Source organism: Amblyomma americanum, chromosome 9, assembly GCF_052857255.1.
Source record: "Amblyomma americanum isolate KBUSLIRL-KWMA chromosome 9, ASM5285725v1, whole genome shotgun sequence".
Taxonomy (NCBI): domain Eukaryota; kingdom Metazoa; phylum Arthropoda; class Arachnida; order Ixodida; family Ixodidae; genus Amblyomma; species Amblyomma americanum.
In genome coordinates this window covers 113799326-113805499 of record NC_135505.1, presented here as the reverse complement: position 1 = coordinate 113805499, position 6174 = coordinate 113799326, and the positions used below count along the sequence as shown (strand labels likewise).

At 50.5% G+C, this 6174-nt stretch overlaps 1 non-coding gene across 1 annotated transcript; it reads right to left on the bottom strand.

Moving 5' to 3' along the window:
- Positions 1–1091: 1091 nt before the first annotated feature.
- Positions 1092–1163, bottom strand: TRNAH-GUG (transfer RNA histidin (anticodon GUG)). Its single transcript has one exon. It is a non-coding gene; the product is annotated as a tRNA-His (tRNA).
- Between the last annotated feature and the right edge of the window lie 5011 nt (positions 1164–6174).

The window sequence follows — 6174 nt, the reverse complement described above, 5'->3', positions numbered from 1 at the left end:
GAAAAGAATCACCGAGGTCCCCGCGATCCTCGGGTTGTTGTAAACCGGACCCCCTCATTTCATTTCTCCACTCTGCCTGCTATCCTTTACTTACGCTGCCCAAGCTCAGGTGCTTTATAGTATCGATGGCAGACGCCGGGGCTAGGAAAAATCTTTTCCTTCCTTTATATTATTATTTAATAAAACTACTACTACTACTACTACTACTACTACTACTACTACTAATACTACTAGCTACTACTACTACTACTACTACTACTATCCCTCTTCCGACTTGTACATGATGGGTGGTGGTTGTTGCTATGAAGGGGGGGAGGGGGATGCTGGTCCCGACGTATGTTGGCCCTTTGGGCATCACTCTTGGGGAAAGTATATAGGCTACGCGAGCGCCCGTGCGCTGACGCCGACACCTAGCACGGACAGACATCGGCGCCTCGCCGAGGTTCGCTTGCGTCTCGTTGCACGGAAGCGTTGCAGTCAATGACCGCAATCCGAGCTTCTATCTCAGAATAGAGGAGAACCAAACCCGCCCACCACCCTTCGTCGCTGCGCCTGTTCCCTCGACAGGCTCGAACAGCGCTAACAAGCGCAGCTGCGCAGTCTAAGTGGCGTTCATTTACGGCGTAGTTACGTGCGGCCGTCGCGCCCAGCGACTGCCAGCCGAATCTCCGATGCACGCGGTTTCCAAACGGCAGTCCGAATGCGACACGCGAGGAAAACATGCTTGCGGAGCAGGAGTTCGTCTGCTACATGGAGGAAGTTTTCCTTCCTCCATGGTCTGCTAAGTGCACCGCAAACATGGCGGGCCGGCGGCTGCGCCGCTTCGGGTTCGCTTCGGCCCCTCACTCGCTTCGGGCTCGGCAACTCTGCAAATTAAACAGTGAGATCCCCAGGGTATAAAAAGTATTTTTACCCTTTAAAACTTTTTTAACCGGTGAGGAGGGTTCTGGTGTGCAGGCACTAACCACCATACGATCACGGCTGTCCAGGAGGGACGGATGGCACGGGGAAAGAGCGAGTGCCAAGGCTGACGAACTGGTTTTGAAGAAGTCTTGAGGGAAAGGATGAAGGGCAGAAGAAAAAAAAATAATGGCCGTGACCAGGATTCGAACCTGGGTTATTGCGGCCACAACGCAAGGTACTAACCACTATACGATCACGGCGGTCCGGGAGGGACGTATCGCATGGGCATCTAAACCACATATCAAAAATAAGAACTGATGAATTTTTTTTCCTGTACATATTTGCACCAAAATTTTCGCCCAAGCGCAATACCTTAAAGGTAAATTTCCTAAAATTTATTTAGTGACTCAACAGAACAAAATATAAGAATACTCCGCAACATGCACTGGTCACCAACATGGTTGAAGTTGCATCCACCTATAAATTTGCGCCCCGGTATAATTTTAAACTTTGGCTGAAGTTAGCTGAGAGACCATACACATACCAAGTTCTTAAGTATGATTGAAAAAAAAAACACGCAACCACAAAATGCAATGTCCTTAATCCTTAGTGTTTAGTTCAATGTGGGTAAGATGCTATATCTGCACATTCGTTTCTTCCACGCGTAGCGTCTGTCATGGCATGACGTCTGCGCATTGCTGACCATCACTTTCTCTTGTTTTGTTCCTTTTCTCTCACCCTTTTTATCTGAAATCATAAAAGCCGGTGCCCTACAGAGTAAACCCCGGCGGTTTTCTTGTTGGCAGTCACGAGGGCAGTCATCTCATTACTTCACCGCCACTGCGCCTGAAGATTCGATTAATTGTACGCTACACCAGTCATCCCTGAAGAAGGAGCGGAGCTGGCTTCGAAACGCTGAATTTTAAATTAAAAGAGTTTTTGATTGGAGACCTGTGAGAATTTATTTTTAGTCACCAAATATAACGAGACAGGCAAATATGTCAACATGTTTAGCTTTCACAGACAGTTGCACCGTTTGATGGGAGGCCCAGTTATGTTCTGGGCCGCAACCAAAATTCCCTAAATTACTCCCAGAAACTGCCTCTTTCAGTCCCCTTTTCCCTGCAGCAGCTTGAAAACTTCGCCAGTTTGGAAAAAGCGAGACAATCCGCCTTTTTCACGACGCGACTGCGCATGCGCCCATCCCCTGGCGGCGGTGTCGCGAAACATATTGGAATGGTCGCGCGCTCCACTCGAGACCGGCCGTGGAAGTGTAAACACACCGGCTTCCTACGCAGTGTGCGTTACAGCAGCCGTCGGGCGTTCAGCGCGACGCATTTCGCGATACCTACGAAATGTGTAGCATACGGCTGCAATGCCCAATATGTAAAGGGAAGCAAACTCGGATTTTTTCGCTTTCCGAGCGCTTCCCGGGACAGCCTTCGACGCAAAGCGTGGATAAAAGCAGTTCGCCGGCTCCACTATCGTGGCCGCCCTTGGGAACCGTCAAGCACGTCAAGACTGTGCGGGAATCACTTTGTGACAGGTACGGACGAGGTACTGCGGTTAAATGCGTGTGCAGTCTATCACAAAAGGTTTTATTCATGGCCAGGAAGGCCTCGAATGTCACCGCGGCATTTAGACTTCGTTCCGACGCTTTTTGCTTTCTCAAGCAAGAAGCCCGAATACGCAAGTGCTGTGAGCCGCTTTCAACGCGCGATGGAGCGGGCAACGAAAAAGTAGCTACGAGAGTATTCACGCATGGTGCTAAAATTTTGTCATAATCTCCTACGGAAATTTCCTTGTTTATGCCACTACACCCTGGCCAATCCCCCCGTGTGGGTATGTGTCATGTATTAAGAGGCAGAAGAAGGTGCGTTATGCGTGTGCTCGAATCATATCCATGATGAAGACATCTGCGTGGTACCGCCGGAATGGATCAATGTGCGCCTCTCGCGCTCGTCTTTATGGACGCGCATGCTTGTTTAACCTTCCGGAGTTCCCGGATTCGAACCCGACCGCGGCGGCTGCGTTTTTATGGAGGAAAAACGCTAAGGCGCCCGTGCGCTGTGCGATGTCAGTGCACGTTAAAGATCCCCAGGTGGTCGAAATTATTCCGGAGCCCTCGACTACGGCACCTCGTTCTACCTTTCTTCTTTCACTCCCCCCTTCACCCTTCCTTTACGGCGCGGTTCAGGTGTCCAACGATATATGAGACAGATACTGTGCCATTTCCTTTCCCCAAAAACCAATTATTATTATTATTATTATTATTAATGTTTAACCTATGCAGTGGTGTGCTTTGGGAAAATACAGTGAAATGCTAGCAGATCTGCTTTGTTGCGAGTACGCTTGTGCTTTTATAGCTCGTGTAGCTATTCTGCAGCGCTTCAACACAACGATTGCTTGTGAAAACTGTTGTCCCCAGTCGTTTTCTGTACTACGGCGTGCACGATGTAGTATCCACCTTTCATGAATGGCAGGCATATACAGCGGAAAACGCCAACCTTACTGATCGGGGATATTCCATTGAACATTACGTTCCGAATGTAGCCTTCATCTCTGAAGCGGCGGCCCTTGCTCAGCTGGTGTTCGCATCGCATGCCGGATGATCGGAGATACTGAAAAATTTGTTCTTCGGTGGGCACTGCAGCCTGCCTCGGACTTTGCACTTAGCCATCAGTCAATCCTAGAAGTCCTCCAGGTACCAGGTGCTGCCCAGGACACGCCATCGTCGACAGATTCCAACACAACGTGCTCCGGAGCGGCACTCAGGTCCGGCCGGGCTTGGCGCGCAGTACCCTACCAGTGAGCTTCCATCGTTATACGCGAGGTGGCAGCACAGGAAAATGAAAAAGGCGGATTTCGGTTTCTTAAACTTCCCTGAAACTGCGTAAAAACTCTTTTCGGCATATTTTACCCCACAAATTCCCCGAATGGAACACTACTGCGGTGGCGCCACGTCGCGGAACTACACGCAACTACGGTGCCTCGATCACGGCCGGTGTCAGAGCGCGCGCGCTCTCTGCGAGACCGGCCGTGCGTCGATGCGCGCGCCCTCGACGCGGAGGAGGGCGCGCGCACCGATGCACACCACACTGAACGAAGCGCCGGCGCCGCCGTGACAGATGTCACAGTGATGGCCTTGGTGCTGGTGGGGAAATACTTTCATTAGCCTGAAAAGAGTATGTACAGGGAAGTATGATTGGACCGACTCAGGGGCCGGCCCGCACAAACATTAGGTGGGGTCCCAGTACAAGGCCCCAGTGGCATCGTCTGCTGCCCGGGGGCGCTCAACCAGGGCCGTTTGGACCTGTAGGTCCGAGCAGCCGAGCAGGGTCGCCTCGAAGACCTCCCGGGTGGAGTTGGGGTGAAGGGGGATAGCAGGGTTGGAGGATCTGGCTAATGTGGTAGATGTCCGAAGACCTCCACACAGTGGGGACAGCTGCTCGCATATGCCGACTTGTGGGTTTCGAAATTGAAAACTTGGTTTTTGAGGAAAGGAAATATTTCGGTGAACGCCCGAGCTGTGCCATATGGGAAGGTGGCAGTGAACTTAGAAACAGGTACCGTAGTGGACGGCTCCGGAATAATTTTGATCACCTGGGGATCTTTAACGTTAACTCACACCGCACAGCAAACGGGCGCCTTTGCGTTTCGCCCCCATCGAAACGCGGCCGGGATCGAACCCGGGGACTCCGGCTCAGCAGCCGAGCGCCCTAACCACTGAGCCACCGCGGAGGGGGCTTCGAATAGAGGTGTTCGTAAAATCGTGACCTCCCATTTAACTCTACAATGTGCGCTAATTCTTGTCACACACGTTACCGAGACTGTGGACCATACGTTAACGGTGTGCGCCCCGCGGATATATGCGGGCGTAATACGGGCGATGGCTGCTTCAGCATGGTTTAAAACAGAACGTACTTACATTTGAGCTCCTCTAGGCAGTACCGCAACAACCCAACAAGAGGGTAGCAAGTTAGTCTCAAAGCAGAATGCGTTTCCTTCGTAATGCAGTTATGTTGACACTGCACCAAGCGTCCAGCAAATCTACTATGCCATTCAGAAAATCAGCTGTTGATCCATCATGGAATTCACTGGATCCTGCAGGGAGTCGTTCTGTCGGCGACCTTTGGAGGGGGTGTTTCCGTTAACGACCTTCCACCATGTCGCTATAATGGTCATGTAGAGGGCTGTTTAATTTGCACGCATGATCACATCTGTGAAGTTCGATGAACTTTCCATGGCGCCGGTCGGTCTTGTGTTCGCGAGGAATGCCGCACCTGTGGAGTCGCACAGACTAACGAGGACGCCCGACGAGGACTCGGCGGCGGCTGTATTGTGATCAGCACGTCGACAACAAAGGGACCCGTCCTGTCCCTGCCTCCCCTTCTTGCAGCCGATTTCTTTGTTTTCTTCGCGCCGTCACGGGAATAACCTGTCTCGAAGAAGCTTGGAAAGGTAGGTCGACATGTATGTGGCGTCAAGGGGTTGCCACACTTCGGGAATGCAAGAGATACGCAGGAACAAGTGATCATGAAGCGCATTTTTCCCTTGACGACTGTCTTCTTTTTTTTTCTGTAAATAACTTGAATGATCGTTCTCTGGCATATGTTTGTCACCGCATGCACGTGTGCGAAAGAGAAAACAGACGACAATGTTAGGAATGTAGTAACTGTTGTGCAGTGGGTGCCGAGGGAATGGGCAGTCGTGTTTGTGCTGTGTGTGTGTTTGTTTGCAACCTCTCCTTTCCCAAATGTTTTTCTAGTCGAGGGAATCGCAGAGCTTTGCCTTTCCTTTTCCCGACCATTCTTTAATCAATATTATTTCCCCAATCTGTGATTAGTTCGCGGAAACCTTATTTCCTTTCGCTAACCACTGATTGTGAAGAGGGTCACTTGTTTTCTTATTGGTTGCTGTCCCCGCTAAGGGCAAACACAGAGGGGTTACAAGTAAGCGCTCTTGGTTGAACCAGGCCGAATTCGTCTGATCAACGGTCGAGTCATGTTGTAAATTGTTTTCTCCTTGCTCGCTTCTTCTTGTTTTATTTATGTCGTAAATAAATAGTTAAACCTTCTCCTTTCCTCGAGAAACGTGAATGTTTGCGAGTTTTAAGCGCCGGGTCATCAAAAACACCAATTTCATCAACAAGGTGTTTCCTCACATCGCCACCTGACATCCTGACAAGGTGTTTCCTCACATCGCAACCTGCGCAATCAGAAGGGGAAACTCCAAAATTTTTGAATATTGCGAAACTCTAACGTACTCGTA